The sequence below is a fragment of the Pongo abelii genome, chromosome 21, assembly GCF_028885655.2.
Source record: "Pongo abelii isolate AG06213 chromosome 21, NHGRI_mPonAbe1-v2.0_pri, whole genome shotgun sequence".
Lineage (NCBI taxonomy): Eukaryota > Metazoa > Chordata > Mammalia > Primates > Hominidae > Pongo > Pongo abelii.
In genome coordinates, this window is record NC_072006.2 from 6,192,409 (window position 1) to 6,204,688 (window position 12,280).

Genomic DNA, 12,280 nt, shown 5'->3' on the forward strand with positions numbered 1-12,280 from the left:
TGTTCCTCCAGACACCCTTTTTGCCATCATCTGTAGCCATTGCTTGGGAGAATTCCCAGGACCCTAACCCAAAAGTGGGTATAAGGATACAAGATGTGAAAACAAAACAAAAACACTGCCTTATTCCTGAGAGATTCCCTCCCACAGAATGTAGTGGCTTGGCTCCGTGGATCTGGTCTTGTACTTAATCACTTCACTCTGGCATGGGAATTATTACTATATATTCTTCTTTAAAAGTGTCAGAGGCGTTTGAACCAGAGTAACTCCATCTTGAATAGGGGCTGGGTAAAATAAGGCTGAGATCTGTTGGGCTGCATTCCCAAGAGGTTAAGGCATTCTTAGTCACAGGATGAGATACAACATACAACTCATAAAGACCTCGCTGATAAAACAGGTTGCAGTAAAGAAGCCGGCCATGTCCCACCAAAACCAAGATGGCGATGAGAGTGACCTCTGGTTGTCCTCACGGCTATACTCCCACCAGTGCCATGACAGTTTACAAAAACCATGCCAACGTCAGGAAGTTACCTTGTATGGTCTAAAAAGGGGAGGCATGAATAATCCACCCCTGGTTTAGCATATAATGAAGAAACGACCATAAAAATGGGCAACCAGTAGCCCTCAGGGGCTGCTCTGCCTATGGAGCAGCCATTCGTTATTCCTTTCCTTTCTTAATAAACGTGCTTTCACGGACTTACCCTGAATTCTTTCTTGTGCCATGTCCAAGAACCCTCTCTTAGGGTCTGGATCGGGACCTCTTTCCGGTAACAAAGGAAAACAACTTCCCTATCTAGGCCACTTTCAAAAGCTGGAAATTCCCGCTGCCACCCCCCACCGCCCCCAGAAGCCCTCACTTGCATATGGACAGAGCATGGTTGGAGTTCCTTTGCTTCACCCTTTCCCCCCACCTAGAGGGAAGAAGGGGCGATGGTGTGAACCCCAGCCTGAGATACATGGCAGTGCCAACTGGCCCAAATGCACCCTATTCCCACTTTCTCCACTTTGTCTGCTCCAAGAAACTTCCCGCTCTTGGGAAACAGGAAGCTGCACCCTTTGTGGCTCAATTCTTGGAACCCCAGGGTCAGGGCAGGGCTGTGGATTTCTTCTCTTCCCCTGGAGAGTAGGTTGGCTTGCCCTGTGCGCTAGAGGCCTGCTGGGCCTTCAGCAGACACGAGGCTACCATATGGCTGATGCTCTGGCAGAAGTGGCACTTCTTGGGCTGGGGTGGCAGCTTGCATTCCTTAGCATGATGGTCTAGACCTCCACAGTTGTAGTACCCGTCTCCTTTTGATGTGCGTTTCTGCATGTTCTTCCCCTTTGGCCGCCTCTCACTCCCAATACAGAACACCCCCCCAGGTCCAATGACACAGATAGTTTCCACACCCTTGGGTGACTCCTCCACTGTTCTGTCCTCCTTCAGGCTCCAGGAAGCCCTCCGTGTGCAGCTTACTCTGGTACACAAAGACGTCCACTGGGGGATCGAGCGCGACCCTGGCGAGGGCGGTCATGCACAGGAAGATGAACCCCAAGCGCACGTTGAACCACTTACAGATGCCCGCATCGTGCAGCAACTGAGGCTTGTCCGCCGCCGGGGCCGTGTCCTCCCGCACCTCTTTAGGCGCCTCCTCTGCCGCCTTGGCGCAGCCACCTGCTAACTGCTGGTTGGACACGGAGCCCAGAGTCGTCAGCTGAGCCCGCGGCCCTGGGTCCCTGGTTGGGCGGCTGCTGGCCCCAGAGAAGTCCGAAGGCCTCAACCTTCTTCACTACCTATGTTTTCTACGGCTGTGTAAAAGAATGCATGTACTTCACCTTTAAAGGGTTTACTTGGTGGAAATAAAAAAGGAATTTATAAATTTTAAAGTTTCCGCTTACATAACAACAGCTAGATCTGGTAGGTAGTCGGAGCATGACAATTCCATGGTATGCCTGCTGCAGAGAGGGCCCAGGGTACGGTACAGCTTCCCCACCTGGGAACACACAGAAAGATTTCTAGAGCAGTATAATAATTTTTAGAATAAGAAGTCATTCCAAGAAAATGAAGAGGTTGAAAACACCTGTCTAGCTTCCCTTCTTACGGGAGATCACAGATGGTTAAAATGGGAAGTAGAGAAAGGAAATTATCTATATATATATGTGTATAAAATCATGGGAGAACCTGAAAATATCAGGAGATAGATGAGTAGATTCATTTCATAGATGCAGCCTTTAGGGGGAGGGCACTTCACTAAAAGAAGCCCCAGCCCTGTGTTCTCCAAACATGCATTGGGAAAATAGCATTTGCACAGGGTACATCTGAAGAAGATCTGTTTTCTCACGGTCTTCAAGGAGGCATTTCGAGATTTCAGAAATCCCTCTGTGCCTCAGAGGAGAGAGGAGGACTCACAGATGTGTGGCAATGGCCTGAGCATGTAATGAAGAAGCCATAGTGTGCAGACTTAGAGCAGAGGCAAAAGGGTGGACCCTGAGACATTATCTGTGGATACCTGAAAAGCAAGTCAGAAGGAAAGGCAGGACCAGTCATGCCTCAGCAGTCACCAGTCCAGGCGACAGAAGAGACACGTCATCTGTGGCAACAGCCATTGATGATCTGAGGACAGTGAATATCTTTAATGGTTCTGTGGAACTTCACAAACCTCCTGCCCTGATGCACCATCTCCAGGGAGAGTAAAGAGAGGCTGGAAAAACAAAAAAGGCTGAATTATCCAAAATCAGGAATGTAGCGAAAAGTAAGTGAAAGTTGGCAACTGGAAGAATGAGTCCACAGGAGGAATATTAGGACTGTTATAAAATATAAAGTTTATTTTATGTGTAGAACTCACTATCATTTTATATAAATGTATAATCCAATGACAAATACCTTCAAATATTTAGCAAACTTGGGTCTATTTCCATGGAAAAGTTGAGCATTTATGAAAGTTAAGAAATATTTAAGAAATTAAAAATCTTTCAAGTGTTCCTTCTTCTTTTTTTTTTTTTTTTTTTTTTTTGAGATGGAGTCTCACTCTGTAGCCCAGGCTGGAGTGCAGTGGTGCGACCTCGGCTCACTGCAACCTCTGCCTCCTGGGTTCAAGCAATTCTCCTGCCTCAGCCTCCTGAGTAGCTGGGACTACAGGTGCACACCACGGCTAATTTCTTTTGTATTTTAGTAGAGACAGGCTTGCCTAGGCTGGTCTCGAACTCCTGAGCTCAGGCAATCCACCCGCCTCGGCCTCCCAAAATGCTAGGATTACAGGCATGCGCCACCATGCCCAGCCAAGTGTTCTTTAAAAATTGTGCTTTGTGACAACTCTAAAGATAAGCCTATTCTAGAAATCTCTCCATTGAATGCTTATTTTAATTTCAACAAACTTGAGATAATAGTGTAATAAAGTGTCATATGGGTATTCTTCATCTTTAATAATTATTAATACTCTACTATTTATGCTTCATTTTTCTTTCTTTTCATTTTTTCTTTTTCTTTCTCCACCTTCCTTTTTAATTTCCTCCTTCTTTCTTTTTTTCGTTTCTTCCTTCCTTTTTTTCCTGAAGTATCTTGAAATACAAATACACTCAATAGATGTTTTCTAAATAAATAAATGACATACATGTGTGGCTTTAAATGTCAATTAAGAAGTTATTGTGGGCCAGTTAAAATTACAAGTTATAACTCTTTCCCCTTTAGAAGTTTTGAATCATGAAGAGAGGAAACAGATAAACAATTATAATTTAGTGAACTAAACACAATAATAAGAGTATGAACTGGGATAGTATGTAAATGAAAGAATATAAATTAATAGGAGGAGCATAATAGGAAGAAAAAAGATGATAGAATATGATGGAAGAAAGGCTACTATGGATAGAAGGAAGAGCACTGGGCACCAGGAACACTTGTCTGTCCACGGTATGTAGGAGGATAGCGTGAATAAGGGCAGTAATTCATCTGAAAAAAATTCAGGTTTTCACTTCTAGATTTTCAGGAAAGGTAAAAATGAGAATCATTGTGCAAGAGAACAGTAGTCCCCTTTTTGATCCTCTCTTCACCTACCCCTTGAGGGAGGTGCTTAAGGTAGTTTGCATGCATGTGGAAATTACATACATACATATATATGTGAACACATGCATACAATATATAGACCAATATGTATATGCTATGTATATTTATATGGTGTATCTATAATGTAAGATATATATGTGTGTATATATGTGTGTACAAGTTTCATCTGTGTATGGAAATAAAACAATCTTTGATGGAAAAAAAAAAAAGACGAAGAGGCATGAGAGGACAGTGTGTTACCTTCAGAAACTGCAAGTGATGAAGCCTCAATGGGTCACAGATGAGATTTATGGAGAAGTGGTGGAAGACGAGCCTAGGGAAAGCCTATAAAGGAACGGGACTTTCTATCCTTGTATATATGTTTTAAATCCTTAGATTTAGGGGGTGTTTTTCAGTTTTAAGCTGAAAGGAACGGATCAGATTTAGTTTTGGAAAAATCAATGGGAAGGATAAACACAACCTGGTATAAGGTAAAGACTAATGAGATAGAAAAAATTGGCAAGAGTGATAAAAAATGAAACAGAAAGGTTACCACTAAAACATGTTAGGGGTAAAAGAAATATATAACTGAGCTCCAGGTAGGATTTGAAAAGAAAAATAAATTATAGTGAACAACTCGAAGCCAGTGCTGTGAAAAATCAAATAGTGAAACATTTTTAGGAAAAAGATAACATCAAAACTAACTAGAAACATGACAGTTTTATAATATCTCCATAAAAAAATTTAATAGTTAGGCCAGGCACGGTGGCTCATGCCTGTAATCCCAGCACTTTGGGAGGCCTAGGCGGGCGGATCATGAGGTCAGGAGATCGAGACCATCCTGGCTAACACAGTGAAACCCCGCCTCTACTAAAAAATACAAAAAAAAATTAGCCAGGCATGATGGCGGGCGCCTGTAGTCCCAGCTACTTGGGAGACTGAGGCAGGAGAATGGCGTGAACCCGGGAGGTGGAAGTTGCAGTGAGCCAAGACCGTGCCACTGCACTCCAGCCTGGCCGACAGAGCAAGACTCCGTCTCAAAAAAAAAAAAAAAAAGAAATTTAATAGTTAAAAAATTCAACCCCCCACCAACAAAACAAAAACATAAAAAAACTAGTTTCATAGTTCTAGCAGATTGTTTCATAAGCAAATACTAACACATATTCAAAAATCAGTAATTTTTTTGCTATTCAAGAAATCACATCCTCTTCCTTTCCCTCCCTTCCTCCTTCCCTCTCTCCCTCCTTTCTTCTTTCCCTCCTCTCTTCTTTCCTTCCTTCTTTTCCCTCTTTTATTTTTGCTCTTTATATATTTTATTTTTAAGCGTGACATAATCTTGATATCCAAATTTATAGATGATAGCACATGAAAAATAAAGCTTCCTTAGAGCATCACTGATGGCCATAGGTACAAAAAATCCAAATAGAATATAAGCAAGAAAATCCGGCTTCTTAATACATAGACACATATACACACATATATAAACACCATTAGGAAAAGTTTGGTCTATTCTAGGAAAGCAAAAATATTTTCATTAGAAAAATCTATTAATGTAATTTGGTATAAACTGATTAAAAGGAAAAAATTGTAATTTTCAACTGAGGCAGAAAAATCATTTAATAAACCCATATCTATTCATTAAAAATAAATAGTTCCAAATTAAGAATAGAAAAAAACCTGTTAAAACCTAATTGAGCAAATTGCATTCTTAAAAATAAATGACAGGAATATTTTCTTTGAAATCTGCAACAAAATTAAGACACTGACTGTGAGTGTTCCTTTCAGTATTGTATAAGAGTTTCTAAAAGGAGTTCATTAAGATGAGAAAAGGGAATTTTAAAATATAAGTGTTGTAAATAAACAAAATACTCATTATTAAAAAATGTTATGCTATTATAATTGTCAACATAAGAAACAAAACCAATAGAGTTAATAGAAGAGTTTAAGGAATATTGCTAAGTACAAAACCTTTATTTAAAAATGCATCTCTAGATATCAGGAATTAATACTTAGAAAACACTTTTTTAAAGGTATCATACAAAATGTTCATAAATATATAAAATTATAATACAGTATTCAAAATCATAAAAGAGAACGTCAGTAATTGAGAGATAAACCAAGTTCATGGATGGGAACACTCAAACTCAATATTATAAAAATGTCAGTTCCCTCAAAATTAATCCATAAATTCAATGCAATCCAATCAAAATACCAACAGCATTATTAAGAAACTTGAAAATTTATTTTAAAATTCATAAGGAAGACTAAAGGGCTCAGACTAGTCGAGATAATTGAAGAAGAACAGTGTAGGGGTTCTTAATCTACAAAATAACAAACATTATTATAAAAGTGCTATGATTAAGAGACTGTAATACTGGTTTAAGAATGGACAAAGAGACAAAGAATTCAAACAGAGAACCCAGAAACTGAATCACAAAACCAGGTCAACTTGATTTATGACAAAGACGAAGATTAGTGAAGAAAGGATATGCTAGTCAATAAAAGGCACTGGGGAAATTATCATCCACCGAAAACAAATAGTATTCCTACCACAAACCTTATGAAAAAAAATTGCAGTTGAATGAAATGTTTCAATGTTGAAGGCAGAAAATCTCTTTATGACTTTGGTGTATTGGGAGGATTCATTTTATAATACACAAACAATAGGGAAAAAAGAGAAGATAAATCCAATCTCACATTGTATTAAAAACTTCTGTGCATTAAAAGACACAATTTAAAAAGTGTAATGACAACCTACAGATGTAGAGAAAAGGTTTGCAAGGTATACACACAACAAAGGAGGAGTACAATACCTTCTTTATGCCTGTAGAAAAGTTTTCTATCTCTGTCATAACAAATTACCATGAATTTGTCCGCTTAAAGAGCACAAATTAATTATCTTACAGTTCTGTAGTCAGACACAGGACACAGGCCTTGCTAGGCTAAAATCAAGGTGTTCCATTAGAATGGTTTTTATCAAAAAAAGAAAAATATTGGCAAGGATATGGAGAAAAGGAAACCTTTTTACATTGTTGGTGGGAATGTAAATTATTACAGCGATTATGGAAAATGCTACAGATGTTTCTCAAAAAATTAAAAATAGACTTAACATATGATCAAGTAATCCCACTCCTAGGTACATATCCAAAGGAAATGAATTCAGTATATTGAAGAGATATCTGCACTGCCATGTTTATTGCAGTATTAAGTCACAGTAGCCAAGATATGGAGTCAACCTAAGTGTCATCAAGTAATGAATGGATGAAGAAAATGTAGTATGTATATATTATACATATACACATATACACACACAGTGGAATACTATTAAACCAGCCTTTAAAAATAAGAAAATCCTGTCATTTGCAATAACATGCATGTACCTGGAGGACATTATGCTAAATGAAATAAGCCAGGGACAGAAAGGAAAATATTGCATGATCCCTTATATATGAACTCTAAAAAAGTTGAACTCATAGGAGTAGAGAGTAAAATGGTGGTTACCAGAGACTGGAGGTTGGGGAGTTAGGAAAAGGCGAGATGTAAGTGAGCGAGTACAAAGTTTTGGTTAGACAGGTGGAATCTGTTCTGGAGATATACTGTACAGCACAGTGACTGCGGTTTATAATAATGTGCTGAAGATTTGAAAATTGCTAAGAGAATACATTTTAAATGGTCTTGCCACAAAAATGATAAGTATGTGAACTGGTGGATATTTTAATTAGCTTGATTAAATCATTCCACAATGTATGCATAGATCAAAACTTCATGTCATAACCTATAAATATATATAATTAAATAAAATGAAATAAAATTAAGGTGCTGTCAGGGATGCATGCCTTTTTAGAAACTCTAGCAGAGATCTCTCCCTTTGCTTATTAAGGTCATTGACAGAATTCAGTTCCCTGTATTGTAGGACTGAGATCACCATTTCCTTGCTGGGTATTAGCTGAGGGCTGTCTTCAGCTTCTGAAAGTCATCCACATTCCTACCTCCAGCTTCAGAGCCAACAGCGATGGGTTAAGTTCCTCTCATGCTTCGAATCTCTTCTTCTTCCATCTATCTCATCTCTCTGACATCTTTTTTTTTTTTTTTTTTTTTTGAGCCGGAAGGTCTGGGTTCCATTTATTGACAGCAGTTTATACACATGGATTTCCTTCCCGTAGTTATTTCCTTCCCCGAGCAGACATAGAGCCCTTGAGAAGGGCAGTCTCTGAACGAGCGAGCCAGGAACGCAGGTCAGACACATCCTTGGCAGGCATGTTCAGTCCCAGCAGGATGCAATCCTTCAAGTTGGAATTCCAGCGGGTATTTGAGAGGGACCAAGGTGGGGGGTAGAGAGGGAGTCTTCAACAGGACTCACATCTCGGTCCAGGCCTCCTTTCTCACTATCCGAGTCCATCCAAGTTTTAGGACCCTGGGGGACAACAGTCAGGCCCTCCCACCTCAACAGGGCAGATTCTTCAATCTGTGCCGAGTTCACACATGCTTGCTTCCACTGGTCGCACACTTAAAGAGAATCAGCCTTATGGTCTCTGACCTTAAGAGGTCTTCTGCTTTTAAGGACTCATGTAATTACTTTGGGCCCACTTGGATAATTCAGGATAACATCCTTATCTCAAAGTTCTTTAATTAATCACAGCTGCAAATTCACTTTTTCTATGTAGGGTAACATATGCAAAGGCTATTATTTTGCCTGTGGGTATATCCATCTCTACCTATGCATGTATCTTAAGATGAATATAATTAAAATTACCCAGTTTTTAAAAATGGGCTCAAAGATATGAGCAAGGAATTTAAAGAAGTTCAAATTGAAAGACGTATTAAAAGACTCTTCATATCACTAGTAAACAATGTGAATAAAAATTAAAACTGTGTATCATTTTACCTGACAACAGCTGATGTTGGTAAAGCTGTGAATCAGTGGAAACTCTCACATTATTCTGATAGAACTTAACTGTAGAAAACCACTTAGGAGAGCAATTTCATAATTCTGGTTAAGTTAATGATGCTTACCCCCCAATCCAGTGACTGCAGCTTCATGTAAGCATCCCTGAGACAGTCTCATGCGCAGCCAAAAAGGAGACAGCAGCAAAGATTATTATTGCAACATGATTTGTAATATAAAAATAAGAGAAATAAATGTCCATCAATGAAACATTGTCTAATTATTTTGTTTCATTTCATTTCATTTTAAGGCTGTGAAAATACGTGATCTAGAAATATACTCACGTAGATAAAAGAATCTCTGAAGATATTAAGTGAAATAAATCAAACTACAGAATATACTCAGAACAACATAAATTATATAAGACTTGCAAGCACACAAAACAAAAACATATACTGTTTAGTGATACAATCATATGTAGTAAAAATTACGAAGATATGTGTGGAAGTTCTTACACACGGGAGTCAAGAATTTAAAACTCAGGAAAACAGTTTTAAGTGGGGGATCAAGGATAGATTGGGAGAATGCAGCTCCATTAGTACATATTTTAAAGTAAAAGATGAATAGATAAGTACTTGTTATTTTTATATACTTCATCAACCTAAATAATTTTACAGTTTTATAAGAAAAACATCACTAGGACTGAGATGAAGGAAAATTTGGAATGGGCAGGTAGAGATGCCATAAAGCTAAAATGGCTATTGCAACAACTACATGAAAGATGCTAAGATGCCAAAGCAACATGGTGGTGAAAAAATACAAATGAAAAGATAGATCCCAAATATATTTTGAGATTTAATACACAAAACCAATTTAACAGAAGGGCTTTAATAGTAGATTCTAGGATGCATTCAACTTTTTGATTCTGGTGACTGTGAATATTGGCACCATTGACCAAGATGTACGGGGACGAACAGGTTGCTAGGGAAGATAGTAATTTGAGTCTACACTTTTTTGGCAATACTTGAGATGAAATTAAGGTGACATTGGGTTAGCTACTCAGTAATACCCAAATACAGTCTTCATGTAATCATCCCTCCCTAAGAGGGCCCCAAGAAAAATACATGTACAAATGGCATAGTAGTAAATAATACTCTCTGGTCCACATTTGAATGCAAAACTCTAAAAGACTGGACATGACTCGAACTCCTGTGATCCAGACTTGAAGTCACAGCCAAACTTCAAGTTGTAACAGTGAACTTTATTACTTCAAATGCGAGGAAAAATTAATTCAGAGTCTCCCAGCATAGGAATCGGAACACAGGTTTCAATGCAGGGCTACAGGTTTATAGTGTAAATACAGTGGAAACAACAACAAAATGTTGGCAATGTCTAGGCAAAAAGGTGCATCCGGGAGAAGATTCATCGTTTGGGAGAAAAAGAAAGTCCCCGGGATTAGCAATTTTCTAGTCTAGGGAAAAAACAGTGTGGTCAATAGTGTAGCCCTTGCCGTTAAGTTGCATCCATACCCGTCAGCCCCCACCTCTGCATTTTCAAGGCTCCTTACTGAAAACAAGGCTTCTCTGCCTGAGGATATTTTGTGTGTTTGTTTGTTTGTTTGTTTGTTTGTTTGTTTGTTTTTCTCTGACCAGTGAGCCTGCTTAACTGGCATAAAAGGGAAGATACAACAGGTCCCAGAAGCAGCCATTACTGTTGAGTACAGGAAGTTGATGTATATGTACCGCTTACTCAATCCTTGGTCAGGATCACTCTAAGGCTTATACATCACTGTCTCCTAGAGTTTCCAATGCAGCTCCAGTTGCCTGCAGTGCTGACTTTCTTGATAACACATCCACTTTCCTGTATTGACTTTCTTCTCTGTCCTATCTCCTGTTCTTACTCTCCTGGTGCATGTCCCAACTAAACAACGTGCACTCAAGCTTCATGGTTTGCTCCTAGGGAAACTCAAATGAAGAGAGCAAGACATTCAAAATGGCAGTGGGTAATGGAATAGAGAGGGTGAATCCCGGCAGCCGTCTCCCTCAGATTTTGTCTAGTTAGCTGGCGAAAGATGGCTGAAGACTCCCAGCATAGCTGGTACTCCAGTGCACAAGCTCCTGGCACGTCATCAGTATTGCACCCCAACACCAACACTGACAGAGACCTTCCCAAGAGTGTTCCATCTGTGTTGTTCTGTGACAACACCATAGGTGGCTAGTAAAGTTTGCTTAGTAAAACAGAATAACACATTAAATTTATGTTGCCATTACTCTGGCTGAAAGAATTACTACTGTGTGGGAAGAATTTCTGCTTGCGGAAATACTGTTAATTGACAGCTGGGAAAAATTGTGGTAATAAAAGTTAATTAACTTTACCAGGTTTCTCTGGATTTTACAATACCTGCCGCTTTTAAAGGCCACTGCCAGCAATCTTGGCAGAACAAATGGAAGAACTCTGCAATAGTAACTCAAACTTCCTATTTCACAGCAAAGTCTGAAGTGAACCAGAGGCACTTGCAAGAAAAACATTCAAACAGTTCAAGCAGCTCTTGGGAGAAATTGGCCATCATCAGCTTTCTTTCAGATAGCTGGAGCTTCCAGTTCCGTTTTGCAAAATATAATGCAGGTATGACTTGTATCAGAACCCCTAGTGATTTAAAAATCACTTTTAAAAATATGTGATCTTGGGATCAACCTCAGATTTACTGACTTTGAATTTACTGACATAGAGCTCAAGACTCTACATTTTTAGCTGGCTCATAAGGTAATCCTTCTATAATCTCGAGGTGAGAATCATTTATACTTCCTTCAGTGCTACCAATTTGAGCTGTATTTAAGTTAGCAAGCATTCTTTTTAAAATAAGAAAATTAATGTGTTTTCAACCATTCACATATCAATATTGAATTTGAACTAATGGGAGCTGAGTTGCTCTAAAGCAATGGTTAAAAACTGCATTCAGAATATGCAAAAGCAAGCATATGTTTGATTCAAATTCTGTTTTTAAAATATTTTAAAGCTTTATTTTAACAACCCACATATTCAAATGTGTCACAGCTCAAATTTTTAACACATTGGAGACAACCAACTTAAGCCAGGTTACCACTTCAACTAGGCTTTGTGCTGACTTCTAATAGTTTTCCACTATACCTCTGCATCTATTGAACTTGGAAGAAGGTCATAGACAAGAAAGGTTTAAATTCTGCTCCAATGGCTTTTTGCAGGAGTAAGCATTTCTGCACATATAAAATTGTACACCTGAGTTCCAAACAGAAGCTCATACTCATCATGTTCAAGTATGGGCCGGGAAGGTCCATGAATAGCAGTCTCTGCACCCAGAACATGAAATGATTCAGTAAGTGAACACAGAATACATTTAAGCATGC

The 12,280-nt window shown here is 38.9% G+C and overlaps 1 pseudogene; it reads right to left on the reverse strand.

Moving 5' to 3' along the window:
* Window positions 1-908: 908 nt before the first annotated feature.
* Window positions 909-9,077, reverse strand: LOC100437489 (protein lin-28 homolog A-like; annotated as a pseudogene).
* Window positions 9,078-12,280: the final 3,203 nt, after the last annotated feature.